We start from the raw sequence: 14,887 nt of genomic DNA, 5'->3' as shown, positions 1-14,887 counted from the left end.
TTGCTTGGGGACAAGCAACAATTTAAGTTTGGAGTTGTGATGAGCGAATAATTTGTACGCTTTTTGGCATTGTTTTTAGTATGTTTCTAGTATATTTTAGTTAGTTTTTAGTATATTTTTACTAATTTTTAGTTAAAATTCACTTTTCTGGACTTTACTATGAGTTTGTGTGTTTTTCTGTGATTTCAGGTATTTTCTGGCTGAAATTGAGGGACCTGAGCAAAAATCTGATTCAGAGGCTAAAAAGGACTGCAGATGCTGTTGGATTCTGACCTCCCTGCACTCGAAGTGGATTTTCTGGAGCTACAAAAGCCCAATTGGCGCGCTCTCAACGGCGTTGGAAAGTAGACATCCTGGGCTTTCCAGAAATATATGATAGTTTATACTTTGCCTAAGATTTAATGGCCCAAACCGGCGTTCAAAGTCACCTTCAGAATTCCCAGCGTTAAACGCCGGAACTGGCACCAAAGTGGGAGTTAAACGCCCAAACTGGCACAAAAGCTGGCGTTTAACTCCAAGAGAAGTCTCTACACGAAAATGCTTCATTGCTCAGCCCAAGCACACACCAAGTGGGCCCGGAAGTGGATTTTTATGTCATTTACTCATCTTTGTAATTCTTAAGCTACTAGTTCCCTATAAATAGGACATTTTACTATTGTATTTGATATCTTGGTAGCTATCTTTAGTCTTATGCTATCTTAGATCATGGGGCTGGCCTCATGGCCATGCTTAGACCTTGTTCTTATGTATTTTCAACGGTGGAGTTTCTACACACCATAGATTAAGGTGTGGAGCTCTGCTGTACCTCGAGTATTAATGCAATTACTATTGTTCTTCTATTCAATTCAGCTTGTTCTTGTTCCAAGATATCACTTGTTCTTCAACTTGATGAATGTGATGATCTGTGACACTCATCATCATTCTCACCTATGAACGTGTGACTGACAACCACCTCCGTTCTACCTTAGATTAGGTGAATATCTCTTGGATTCCTGATACACGACGCATGGTTGATCGCCTGACAACCGAGCGCTTGCCTGACAACCGAGCCTGCCATTCCGTGAGATCAGAGTCTTCGTGGTATAAGCTAGAATTGATGGCGGCATTCAAGAGAATCCGGAAGGTCTAAACCTTGTCTGTGGTATTCTGAGTAGGATTCAATGATTGAATGACTGTGACGAGCTTCAAACTCACGATTGTGGGGCGTTAGTGACAGACGCAAAAGAATCACTGGATTCTATTCCGATATGATCGAGAACCGATAGCTGGATAGCTGTGACGTGACAGGGTGCGTTGAACATTTCCACTGAGAGGATGGGAGGTAGCCACTGACAACGGTGAAACCCTTGCATACAGCTTGCCATGGAAAGGAGTAAGAAGGATTGGATGAAGACAGTAGGAAAGCAGAGAGACGGAAGGGACAAAGCATCTCCATTCGCTTATCTAAGTTCTCACCAATGGATTGCATAAGTATCTCTATCTTTATCTTTATGTTTTATTCATCATCTATACCCATTTGAGTCTGCCTGACTAAGATTTACAAGGTGACCATAGCTTGCTTCATACCAACAATCTCTGTGGGATCGACCCTTACTCGCGTAAGGTTTATTACTTGGACGACCCAGTACACTTGCTGGTTAGTTGTGCGAAGTTGTGATAAAGAGTTGAGATTGCAATTGTGCGTACCATGTTGATGGCGCCATTGATGATCACAATTTCGTGCACCAGTGGCCCAAAGCACTCTGTCTTCCAGTATTACCACCGGATACATACATGCCACAGACACATAACTGGGTAAACCTTTTTAGATTGTGACTCAGCTTTGCTAGAGTCCCCAATTAGAGGTGTCCATGGTTCTTAAGCACACTCTTTTTGCCTTGGATCACAACTTCATTATTATTATTTTTTCCCTTTTTTTTCGTTTTTTTTAATTCACTGCTTTTTCTTGCTTCAAGAATCATTTTTATGATTTTTCAGATCCTCAGTAACATGTCTCCTTTTTCATCATTCTTTCAAGAGCCAACATTCATGAACAACAAATTCAAAAGACATATGCACTGTTCAAGCATACATTCAGAAGTCAAAGTATCGCCACCACATCAAAATAATTAATATGTTATAAAATTCAAAATTCATGCAATTCTTCTCTTTTTCAATTAAGAACATTTTTCATTTAAGAAAGGTGATGGATTCATAGGACATTCATAACTTTAAGGCATAGACACTAAGACACTAATGATCATAAGACACAAACATAGATAAACATAAGCATGAAAATTCGAAAAACAGGAAAATAAAGAACAAGGAAATTAAAGAACGGGTCCACCTTAGTGATGGCGGCTTGTTCTTCCTCTTGAAGATTTTATGGAGTGCTTGAGCTCCTCAAAGTCTCTTTCTTGCCTTTGTTGCTCCTCTCTCATGATTCTTTGATCTTCTCTAATTTCATGGAGGAGGATGGAATGTTCTTGGTGCTCCACCCTTAGTTGTCCCATGTTGGAACTCAATTCTCCTAGGGAGGTGTTGATTTGCTCCCAATAGTTTTGTGGAGGAAAGTGCATCCCTTGAGGCATCTCAAGGATTTCATGATGAGTGGGATCTCTTGTTTGCTCCATCCTTTTCTTAGTGATGGGCTTGTCCTCATCAATGAGGATGTCTCCCTCTATGTCAATTCCAACTGAATAACAGAGGTGACAAATGAGATGAGGAAAGGCTAACCTTGCCAAGGTAGAGGACTTGTCCGCCACCTTATAAAGTTCTTGGGCTATAACCTCATGAACTTCTACTTCCTCTCCAATCATGATGCTATGAATCATGATGGCCCGGTCTATAGTAACTTCGGACCGGTTGCTAGTGGGAATGATTGAGCGTTGAATAAACTCCAACCATCCCCTAGCCACGGGCTTGAGGTCATGCCTTCTCAGTTGAACCGGCTTCCCTCTTGAATCTCTCTTCCATTGAGCGCCCTCTTCACAAATGACTATGAGGACTTGGTCTAACCTTTGATCAAAGTTGACCCTTCTAGTGTAAGGGTGTTCATCTCCTTGCATCATGGGCAAGTTGAATGCCAACCTTACATTTTCCGGACTAAAATCTAAGCATTTCTCTCGAACCATTGTAAGCCAATTCTTTGGGTTCGGGTTCACACTTTGATCATGGTTCTTGGTGATCCATGCATTGGCATAGAACTCTTGAACCATTAAGATTCCGACTTGTTGAATGGGGTTGGTAAGAACTTCCCAACCTCTTCTTCGGATCTCATGTCGGATCTCCGGATATTCACTCTTTTTGAGTTTGAAAGGGACCTCGGGGATCACCTTCTTCATGGCCACAATTTCAAAGAAGTGGTCTTGATGCACCCTTGAGATGAATCTCTCCATCTCCCATGACTCGGAGGTGGAAGCTTTTGCCTTCCCTTTCCTCTTTCAAGAGGTTTCTCTGACCTTAGATGCCATAAATGGTTATGAAAAAACAAAAAGCAATGCTTTTACCACACCAAACTTAGAAGGTTTGCTCGTCCTCGAGCAAAAGAAGGAAGAAGAGAGTAGAAGAAGAAGAAATAGAGGAGATGGAGGTGGCTTTGTGGTTCGGCCAAGGGGGAGAAGTAGTGTTTAGGTTGTGTGAAAATGAAGGAGTGAAGATGGGTTTATATAGGAGTGGAGAGGGGGTGTATGGTTTGGCCATTATGGGTGGGTTTGGGAGGGAAAATGATTTGAATTTGAATGGTGAGGTAGGTGGGGTTTTATGAAGGATGGATATGAGTGGTGAAGAGAATAGTGGGATTTGATAGGTGAGGGGTTTTCGGGGAAGAGGTGTTGAGGTGATTGGTGAATGGGTGAAGAAGAGAGAGGATGGTGGGGTAGGTGGGGATCCTGTGGGGTCCATAGATCCTGAGGTGTCATGGAAAATTCATCCTTGCACCAAGTGGCGAGCAAAAATGCTCTTTATGCCAATTCTGGCGTTAATCGCCGGGCTGGTGCCCATTTCTGGCGTTTAACGCCAGCTTCTTGCCCTTTCCTGGCGTTTAACGCCAGTCTGGTGCCCATTTCTGGCGTTAAACGCCCATAATGGTGCCAGACTGGGCGTTAAACGCCCATTTGCTGCCCTTTCTGGCGTTTAAACACCAGCAAGGTTTTCCTCCAGGGTGTGCTATTTTTTTCTATTTTTCATTCTGTTTTTGCTTTTTCAATTGATTTTGTGACTTTCCATGATCATCAACCTACAGAAAACATAAAATAACAAAGGAAAATAGATAAATATAACATTGGGCTGCCTCCTAACAAGCGCTTCTTTAATGTCAATAGCTTGACAATGGACTCTCATGGAGCCTCACAGATACTCAAAGCAATGTTGGAACCTCCCAACACCAAACTTAGAGTTTGAATGTGAGGGTTCAACACCAAACTTAGAAGTTGGTTGTGGCCTCCCAACACCAAACTTAGAGTTTGACTGTGGGGGCTCTGTTTGACTCTGTTTTGAGAGAAGCTCTTCATGCTTCCTCTCCATGGTAACAGAGGGATATCCTTGAGCCTTAAACACAAAGGATTCTTTATTCACTTGAATGATCAATTCTCCTCTGTCAACATCAATCATAGCCTTTGCTATGGCTAGGAAGGGTCTGCCAAGGATGATGGACTCATCCATGCACTTCCTAGTCTCTAGGACTAAGAAATCAGCAGGGATGTAATGGTCTTCAACTTTCACCAAAACATCCTCTACAAGTCCATAAGCTTGTTTTCTTGAATTGTCTGCCATCTCTAGTGAGATTCTTTCAGCTTGCACCTCAAAGATCTCTAGCTTCTCTATTACAAAGAGAGGCATGAGGTTTATGCTTGACCCTAGGTCATACAGAGCCTTCTCAAATGTCATAGTGCCTATGATACAAGGTATTGAGAACTTCCCAGGGTCCTGTCTCTTTTGAGGTAATTTCTGCCTAGTCAAGTTATCCAATTCTTTGGTGAGCAAAGGAGGTTCGTTCTCCCAAGTCTCATTACCAAAAAACTTGTCATTTAACTTCATGATTGCTCCAAGGTACTTGGCAACTTGCTCTTCAGTGACACCTTCATCTACTTCAGAAGAAGAATACGCATCAGAGCTCATGAATGGTAGAAGTAAATCCAATGGAATCTCTATGGTCTCAGTGTGAGCCTCAGATTCCCATGGTTCCTCATTAGGGAACTCATTGGAGGCCAGTGGACGTCTGACGTTAGGATTTTTGCCAGTAAAGAATGTCATAAAAACAGTCGCGTTGTAGATATAGTCTCTAAACTGACAAAAATCCCTTCATACAAACGTTTTGGTTGTCACAAGTAACAAACCCCTTTAAAATTGATAACCGAGTATTTGAACCTCGGGTCGTCTTCTCAAGGAATTGCAGGGAGGTATGTTCTTATTATTGGCTATGAAAAAGGTAAAATTGGGGTTTTGGAAGTAAGGTGCGAATATATTATATGACAAGTAAAATAAAATAATAATAGCTGTAAAATAAACCTTTGGTAAGGTATAAGAACTGGAGGTCCTTTCCTAGTTATCCTTATCAATTGTGATGAGAATTGGATTTTTCTCCCACTTTGTTAACCTCTAACTATGAAGGTAAGTTAAGTGGATGAATTCTAATTTTCAATCAACAATGAGTTTGATAACTCTAGAGTCACCAATTATTTAACCAAAGCCAAAAGGGGAAAAACTAAATCTACTAGAATAACAATATCCTCAGATTGGGAATAATAAAAAGGGACAATCATAAATACCTCAAATATCATTAAATAAGAAAATCATCATGAAAGTGGCATAGGCCAAATAGGCAACATAACTAATACAAGCAAGCATTTAAATGTCTGAAAATAAGAAATAAACATAAAGTAAAAGAACATTGAACCTGGGATTGAGAGTCACTCCTAAAACTGGGAGAAGTCCTAAATCCTAATTTCTAAAAACTCTACCTAAATCCTACAGAGAGAGGAGAGAACCTCTCTCTAAACTAAATCTAAATCATGGAAAGTGAATTATGAGTGCTTAATTATGAATACATGCATTCCCCCACTTTATAGCCTATAATCTGTGTGTTCTGGGCTGAAAACTGGGTCAAAAAACAGCCCAGAAGTCACTTCCAGTGCTTTCTGGTCCGTACAGGTCGCGGAAAAGTGACGCGGTCGCATCGTCCACGCGGCCGCGCGGGTTGCGCTCCTGCCAAGTCACGCGTCCGCGTGACCCACACGTTCGCGTCACCTGTCGTCGGGGCAGCTATGGCAAATTATATATCAAATCGAAACCCTGGACGTTAGCTTTCCAACGCAACTGGAACCGCGTCGTTTGGACCTCTGTAGCTAAAGTTATCGCTGTTTGAGTGTGAAGAGGTCAGGCTGGACAACTTAGCAGTTTCTCCAACTTCTTGTATTTCTTCCACTTTTGCATGCTTCCTTTCCATCCTCTGAGCCATTCCTGCCTTGTAATCTCTGAAAACACTTAACACACATATCAAGGCATCTAATGGTATAAAAGGAGAATTAATATTAATAAAATTAAGGTCAAAGATGCATGTTTTCAATCAAAGCACATAATTAGGAAGGCAAATACAAAACCATGCAAATAGTATGAATAAGTGGGTAAAGAGTTGATAAAAACCACTCAATTGAGTACAAGATAAACCATAAAATAGTGGTTTATCAACCTCCCCACACTTAAACAATAGCATGTCCTCATGCTAAGCTCAAGAGAAACTATAAAGATGAAGAGGAATGATAGAGAGTATGCAATGCAACCTATGAATAACTACATGCTAAGATGTTTCTACCTACTTGAATAAAAATAAACAAATCTTTCAAGAACAAATATGAACTGGATTTCACTAATTAAAATCATAAAAATGAAGCACAAATAGATTTGTAAGAAGAAAATAGCTTATGAAAGCAGGGAACAAGGAATTGAGCATCGAACCCTTACTGGTAGTGTATACACTCTAATCACTCAGGTGTTTTAGGTTCGATTCTCTCAATTCTCTACTAACCTTGCTTTCTAAGGCTTGCTCTTCATCTAACAATCAACATAAATTTAATGCAAAAATACACATATCAAGAGGTCTTTTAAGGGTTGTAATGGGGTTAGGGTCAAGGTAGGATTGTATTTGGTCAAGTGGACTAAAATCTGAATCCTTAATTAACTTAAACTTTCCACCTAACTTTAGACAATCCATGTAATCACAATACAAACCTAACTATCCATTAACTATATTTTCCACATATTCATACATTCTAATTTCAAGTACAACTCATATGCATTGCTTTCACCACTTACTTTGGGGCATTCTGTCCCCTTTTATTATTTGCTCTTTTTCTTTTCTTTTTCTCCTTTATTTTTATTTTTTTTTCTTTTTTTTCAATGCATATGATTAAAGTATTGAATGCATGAACATATTCTCAACATTCTTTCACATTTTCAAAAAATTCTAACATACTCAATTCTCAAACCAATTATTTCCAAACCCACTTTTCCCACACTTAATTTATGAGCACTCTCACTAGTCTAAGCTAACTAAGGATTCAAATTAAGGACATTATTGTTTTCCGCTTAGAGTTAATGATGTGCTAAAGTAAAGAATAAATGGGTAAAATAGGCTCAAATTAGTTTGCAAAGGATAATGAAAGGTAAGGCCATGTGGGTATGTAAGCTAAGTGAAACAAAGGCCTCAATCATATAAGTGCATGCATACATCAAATTATGGAAATATAGAATTAAGCAAGACAAAGATCACAATTTTAGAGAGAAAAATACACACTAAAACAAAATTTTTGGTTGATAAAATGCAACCAATTCAAATAGGCTCAAAAATCTCACAGGTTTTGTGTGTTCAAGTTCTAAACCATGTTCCAGTATAATATCTCTTCAAACAAGTGTAACATTAAATTTTATTCAAATTAGTGAAATTTTCTAAAAGGTTTCTTGAAAAAGAAAATATTACTTTAACCAAGTGGTAAAATATGCACAAAAATCAAACAAACATGCAAATGCAACAATGAACAAACAAATAAAATAAAATATTGGTGTTGAGTCAAGAAGTAACTAACCCATGGAGATCGGTATCGACCTCCCCACACTTAAAGATTGCACCGTCCTCGATGCATGCTGAGATGTGCAGGTGGACGGGTTGCTCCAACTGATGCTTTTCTCATCAAGGAATGTGCGTAGGAACTTGTTTGTCTCTCTCATGTAAACGTCTTCCGGTCTCTTCCTGGTGGCCATCCTGAAAGAAAAAGGGAAGGAAAGTAACCCAAAGAAAAGATAGAAAACAAATAAAATAGGGGTTGGTTAATGCCAAAAATAAGGGTCTCAATTACATGGTAGCTACAACGTGCAAGTGAGAAAATAATAGAAGGACATGGCAAATCAAGAGTGCAAAAAGTTGCAACAATAGGGAAGAGAGTGTGGGTAAGGAGAGATAATATAAATTCATGTCAATGCAAAAGTAATATAGGTATAAAAGATTGGCATTGATTTAAATAATATTACTCAATCAGAATTAAACAAGTCATGAAGCACCAAGAAAATACCAGAAAAGATGTAACAGTTGAATAAGAATATTTGAACACCAATAATAACTTTTAGAAAAATAAAATATGCAGTGAATGAAAGTATGCAAATAAATTAAATAAAATAAAATAAAAGTGAAAAAGAATGAGAAGTAGAAAAAGAAAGTGAGAAAGGAGAGAGAAGGAAGAAATTAGGATTAGAAAAGAGAAGATAAGAAAATTGGCACTAATCTAGATAGGTTGTGCGACGCTGGCGACGCGGTCGCGTGGTGCGCGATAAGGTTGGGTGACGCGGACGCGTGGGGCACGCGATCGCGTGACTCGATATGTGCTAGTGGCGCGAGTGCAGCCTCGCGGTCGCACAACTCTCTGTTCGAAACTTGGTATTGCCAAAATCCAGGGTGACGCGGTCGCGTGGTCGACGCGATCGCGTAGGTGGCCTTATTTCCAATATGACACGGACGCGTGGGTGACGCGTTCGCGTGGCAGGGCTTGTGCTGCTAGCACGGGTCCAACCAAATTGCAGCTCAACTTTCGGCCATACACCCTTTTTACGCCGATTTCAGGTGACGCGGCCGCGTGGGTGACGCGGTCGCGTGGGAGGCCATTATTCCCATGTGACGCGGTCACGTGGGTCGATTTGTGCCATTGGCATGCCTCCAGCGCTGCTCCTGCGAAACTCTCTGTTCATATTAATATTGTCTCCCATCTCCTCGCGACGTGGACGCGTCGCTGATGCGGTCGCGTCGCGTGCTCGCTTTTTTTTTTTATAATCTGAAAAATGCAGAATGCAGTGTTAATATGAATGTGATGCAAAACTCCAGGTTCAATATAACAAAATAAAATAAAATTCAAAAACAAATAAAACTAAATAAAAATGAAAAAAGACGATCATACCATGGTGGGTTGTCTCCCACCTAGCACTTTTAGTTAAAGTCCTTAAGTTGGACATTTGATGAGCTTCCTGTCATGGTGGCTTATGCTTGTACTGATCCAGGAATCCCCATCAATGTTTATATCTCCAGTAACCTCCGGGGTCCCAGACTAAGCACGTAAAGCCCTTACGAAGCTTCAAATAGATTCTTAGGCTCCCGGGGTGACAAATGTCAGAACAGATTCCAGGATCCCAAACTTTACCTTTACACCCGTTTTTGTCTTGATCTGCATTTTTCCAGCCGGGTGAAAGGTGATCTGAATTCTCACTGCAGCGACCAAACAGCTTCCTAGACCCATTTAGTTGAGCTCTATACCAACCTTTGTGTTTAAACTTAAAGCTTCCAACCATAATGAACCTTGCAGGACAATTCTTACCACTGGCCATCTTCCGCTTACTCTTAATGTCACAAAGAGCTCTAAGTTGACCATCCGTCTCCAGTAGCCCATATTCAAGTGGAATTAGAAAGCTAAGGGATATGAATTTTACCCACTTGAATGTTGTGAAGGATGATGGTAACTTAGGGGGAGGTATTTTTAATGAAATTGCAAGCTCCACTCCCTTGTGCTCTTCTCTGATAATTACCACCTCTTTGCAAACTTCTTCAATTTCAACCTCTTCCTCTTGGTAGCTCCCTTCCAATTCAATCTCCTCTTCATTGCTTTCCAAGGGTATGGGAGGTCGTGCTTCTTCTTCTTGAATCTCCATCTCTTGATCAACCTCTTCCAAGTCTTCAACTATGATATGCTTTGGAGGTTGTGCACCCTCTTCAGCATCAATTTCAACCGTCTTGGAAGGGGGTTTTATGACTGGACTTTCCCATGGAGGTTCTGTATCTCCTAAGTCTTCAACCAACTCTTCTTTTTGAACAATGATAGCTTCTTCTACTTGTTCTAGTATGAATTCATGCTCTGTCTTGTCCACTAGAGTTTCTGGTATCTCCTTTATGCTATGCTCTTCACTAGACTGTCCACATGGGGCTGTGGCTGATCCTTGTGTATTTAAGCATCTAGAAGCCCATTGAATTAATACTTGCCCCAGTTGTTGAGTGGTTGCGTGAAATCGATCCATTGTTTCCTTGAGACGATCCTTTGCCTCTTGATGCACTCGGTTTTCATAAGTAGGATCATAATGCTCTTGGATTGATGGATATGGAGATGGTGAATATTGAAGTGGTGGTTCTTGTGAGTAATTGGGTTGGAATTGGGGTGGTTCTATATATGGTTCATATGGCTCATAAGGTGGTTGGTATGGTGGTTGAGGGTTAGGGTCATATGGAGGTGAATGGCAGAAAGGGGCTTGTGAGTGTGGTGGGTTGAGGTTGTGTTGAAAGGATGATCTCTGAGCATAGGGTGGGGCTTGTTGGTAGCTACAAGGTGGTCCACCATATCTATCAACTTGGGATGCATTGTAGCCTGGTCTTTGTCCATGATATCTTGGATGGTGTTGTTGCCTAAAGGGTTGATTAGATCCTCTTGGCTCCATCCATCCTTGATTGGTCTGACCTTGATGCATATTCCTGCTGTGGTTTCTATTTCCTTCAACAAAGTTAGAACCAAACTCAAAGCGAGAGGGGTGAGAATTCATAGTAGTTAGAGAAAATAAAAACAAAAATTAATAAAAAGAAAATATTTTGAAAAGGATATGATTTTTGAAAAAGATAAGATAAGATAAAAAAAATTTTAAAATAAAAATCTGAAATATTTTTTTTGAAAAATATTTACAATAACCAATAATAAGGCACACGTTTGCAATTCCCCGGCAACGGCGCCATTTTGACGTTAGGATTTTTGCCAGTAAAGAATGTTATAAAAACAGTCGCGTTGTAGATATAGTCTCTAAACCGACAAAAATCCCTTCGTACAAACGTTTTGGTTGTCACAAGTAACAAACCCCTTTAAAATTGATAACCGAGTATTTGAACCTCGGGTCGTCTTCTCAAGGAATTGCAGGGAGGTATGTTCTTATTATTGGCTATGAAAAAGGTAAAATTGGGGTTTTGGAAGTAAGGTGTGAATATATTATATGACAAATAAAATAAAATAATAATAGCTGTAAAATAAACCTTTGGTAAGGTATAAGAACTGGAGGTCCTTTCCTAGTTATCCTTATCAATTGTGATGAGAATTGGATTTTTCTCCCACTTTGTTAACCTCTAACTATGAAGGTAAGTTAAGTGGATGAATTCCAATTTTCAATCAACAATGAGTTTGATAACTCTAGAGTCACCAATTATTTAACCAAAGCCAAAAGGGGAAAAACTAAATCTACTAGAATAACAATATCCTCAGATTGGGAATAATAAAAAGGGACAATCATAAATACCTCAAATATCATTAAATAAGAAAATCATCATGAAAGTGACATAGGCCAAATAGGCAACATAACTAATACAAGCAAGCATTCAAATGTCTGAAAATAAGAAATAAACATAAAGTAAAAGAACATTGAACCTGTGATTGAGAGTCACTCCTAAAACTGGGAGAAGTCCTAAATCCTAATTTCTAAAAACTCTACCTAAATCCTAAAGAGAGAGGAAAGAACCTCTCTCTAAACTAAATCTAAATCATGGAAAGTGAATTATGAGTGCTTAATTATGAATACATGCATTCCCCTACTTTATAGCCTCTAATCTGTGTGTTCTGGGCTGAAAACTGGGTCAAAAAGCAGCCCAAAAGTCACTTACAGCGCTTTCTGGTCCGTACAGGTCGCGAAAAAGTGACGCGGTCGCGTCGTCCACGCGGCCGAGCGGGTTGCGCTCCTGCCAGGTCACGCGTCCGCGTGACCCACGCGTTCGCGTCGCCTGTCGTCGGGGCAGCTATAGCAAATTATATATCAAATCGAAGCCCCGGACGTTAGCTTTCCAACGCAACTGGAACCGCGTCGTTTGAACCGCAATAGCTAAAGTTATCGCTGTTTGAGTGCGAAGAGGTCAGGCTGGACAGCTTAGCAGTTTCTCCAACTTCTTGTATTCCTTCCACTTTTGCATGCTTCCTTTCCATCCTCTGAGCCATTCCTGCCTTGTAATCTCTGAAAACACTTAACACACATATCAAGGCATCTAATGGTATGAAAGGAGAATTAATATTAATAAAATTAAGGTCAAAGAAGCATGTTTTCAATCAAAGTACATAATTAGGAAGGCAAATACAAAACCATGCAAATAGTATGAATAAGTGGGTAATGAGTTGATAAAAACCACTCAATTGAGTACAAGATAAACCATAAAATAGTGGTTTATCAACGTCCATTAAGGTCTTCCTCAGTGGCGCTCACTGCCTCTTTCTCCTCTCCAAATTCGATCATGTGGGTCATGTTAATGGCCTTGCATTCTCCTTTTGGATTCTCTTCTGTATTGCTTGGAAGAGTACTAGGAGGGAGTTCAGTAACTTTCTTACTCAACTGACCCACTTGTGCCTCCAAGTTTCTAATGGAGGACCTTGTTTCAATCATGAAACTTTGAGTGGTTTTGATTAGATCAGAGACCATGGTTGCTAAGTCAGAGTGGCTCTGCTTAGAATTCTCTATCTGTTGCTGAGAAGATGATGGAAAAGGCTTGCCATTGCTAAACCTGTTTTTTCCACCATTATTGTTGTTGAAACCTTGTTGAGATCTCTGTTGATCCTTCCATGAGAGATTTGGATGATTTCTCCATGAAGGATTATAGGTGTTTCCATAGGGTTCTCCCATGTAATTCACCTCTTCCATTGAAGGGTTCTCAGGATCATAAGCTTCTTCTTCAGATGAAGCGTCCTTAGTACTGCCTGGTGCAGCTTGCATTCCAGACAGACTTTGAGAAATCATATTGACTTGCTGAGTCAACATTTTGTTCTGAGCCAATATGGCATTCAGAGTATCAATCTCAAGAACTCCTTTCTTCTGATTCGTCCCATTGTTCACAGGATTCCTTTCAGAAGTGTACATGAATTGGTTATTTGCAACCATTTCAATGAGTTCTTGAGCTTCTGTAGGCGTCTTCTTCAAATGAAGAGATCCTCCAGCAGAGCTATCCAATGACATCTTGGACAGTTCAGACAGACCATCATAGAAGATACCTATGATGCTCCATTCAGAAAGCATGTCAGAAGGACACTTTCTGATTAATTGTTTGTATCTTTCCCAAGCTTCATAGAGGAATTCACCTTCCTTCTGTCTGAAGGTTTGGACTTCCACTCTAAGCTTACTCAATTTTTGAGGTGGAAAGAACTTTGCCAAGAAGGCATTGACTAGCTTTTCCCAAGAGTTCAGGCTTTCTTTAGGTTGTGAGTCCAACCATATCCTAGCTCTATCTCTTACAGCAAAAGGGAATAGCATAAGTCTGTAGACCTCAGGGTCAACCCCATTAGTCTTGACAGTGTCACAGATTTGCAAGAACTCAGCTAAAAACTGATGAGGATCTTCTAATGGAAGTCCATGGAACTTGCAATTCTGTTGCATTAGAGAAACTAATTGAGGCTTAAGCTCAAAGTTGTTTGCTCCAATGGCAGGGATAGAGATGCTTCTCCCACAGAAGTCGGGAGTAGGTGCAGTAAAATCACCCAGCACCTTCCTTGCATTGTTGGCATTGTTGTTGTTTTCGGCTGCCATGGGTTCTTCTTCTTTGAAGATTTCTGTTAGGTCCTCTACAGAGAGTTGTGCTTTAGCTTCTCTTAGCTTTCGCTTCAAGGTCCTTTCAGGTTCAGGGTCAGCCTCAACAAGAATGCTTTTGTCTTTGCTCCTGCTCATATGAAAGAGAAGAGAACAAGAAAATATGGAATCCTCTATGTCACAGTATAGAGATTCCTTGAGGTGTCAGAGGAAAAGAAAAATAGAATGAAGAGTTAGAAGAATTCGAACTTATCAAGAAAGATAGAGTTCGAATTGTGCATTGAGGAGGAATGTTAGTCCATAAATAGAAGGATGTGAGAAGAGGGGAAGAATTTTTTTGAAAATAAATTAAAAACTAACTAAAACATACCTAATCTAAGCAACAAGATGAACCGTTAGTTGTCCAAACTCAAACAATCCCCGGCAACGGCGCCAAAAACTTGGTGCACGAAATTGTGATTATCAATGGCGCCATCAACATGGTACGCTCAATTGCAATCTCAACTTTTTATCACAACTTCGCACAACTAACCAGCAAGTGCACTGGGTCGTCCAAGTAATAAACCTTACGCGAGTAAGGGTCGATCCCACGGAGATTTTTGGTATGAAGCAAGCTATAGTCATCTTGTAAATCTCAGTCAGGCGAATTTAAATGGTTATGGATGATTTATGAATAAAACATAAAATAAAGATAGAGATACTTATGTAATTCATTAGTGAGAATTTCAGATAAGTGTATGGAGATGCTTTGTCCCTTCTGTCTCTCTGCTTTCCTACTGTCTTCATCCAATCCTTCTTACTCCTTTCCATGGCAAGCTGTATGTTGGGCATCACCGTTGTTAGT

The 14,887-nt window shown here is 40.1% G+C and overlaps 1 non-coding gene across 1 annotated transcript; it reads left to right on the top strand.

Annotated features, from left to right (window-relative positions):
- Positions 1 to 13,530: 13,530 nt before the first annotated feature.
- Positions 13,531 to 13,638, top strand: LOC130983809 (small nucleolar RNA R71). Its single transcript, XR_009087783.1, has one exon. It is a non-coding gene; the product is annotated as a small nucleolar RNA R71 (small nucleolar RNA).
- Positions 13,639 to 14,887: the final 1,249 nt, after the last annotated feature.

Source organism: Arachis stenosperma, chromosome 5 (assembly GCF_014773155.1).
Source record: "Arachis stenosperma cultivar V10309 chromosome 5, arast.V10309.gnm1.PFL2, whole genome shotgun sequence".
In the NCBI taxonomy this organism is placed as follows: domain Eukaryota; kingdom Viridiplantae; phylum Streptophyta; class Magnoliopsida; order Fabales; family Fabaceae; genus Arachis; species Arachis stenosperma.
This window is presented reverse-complemented; position numbering and strand designations above follow the sequence as displayed.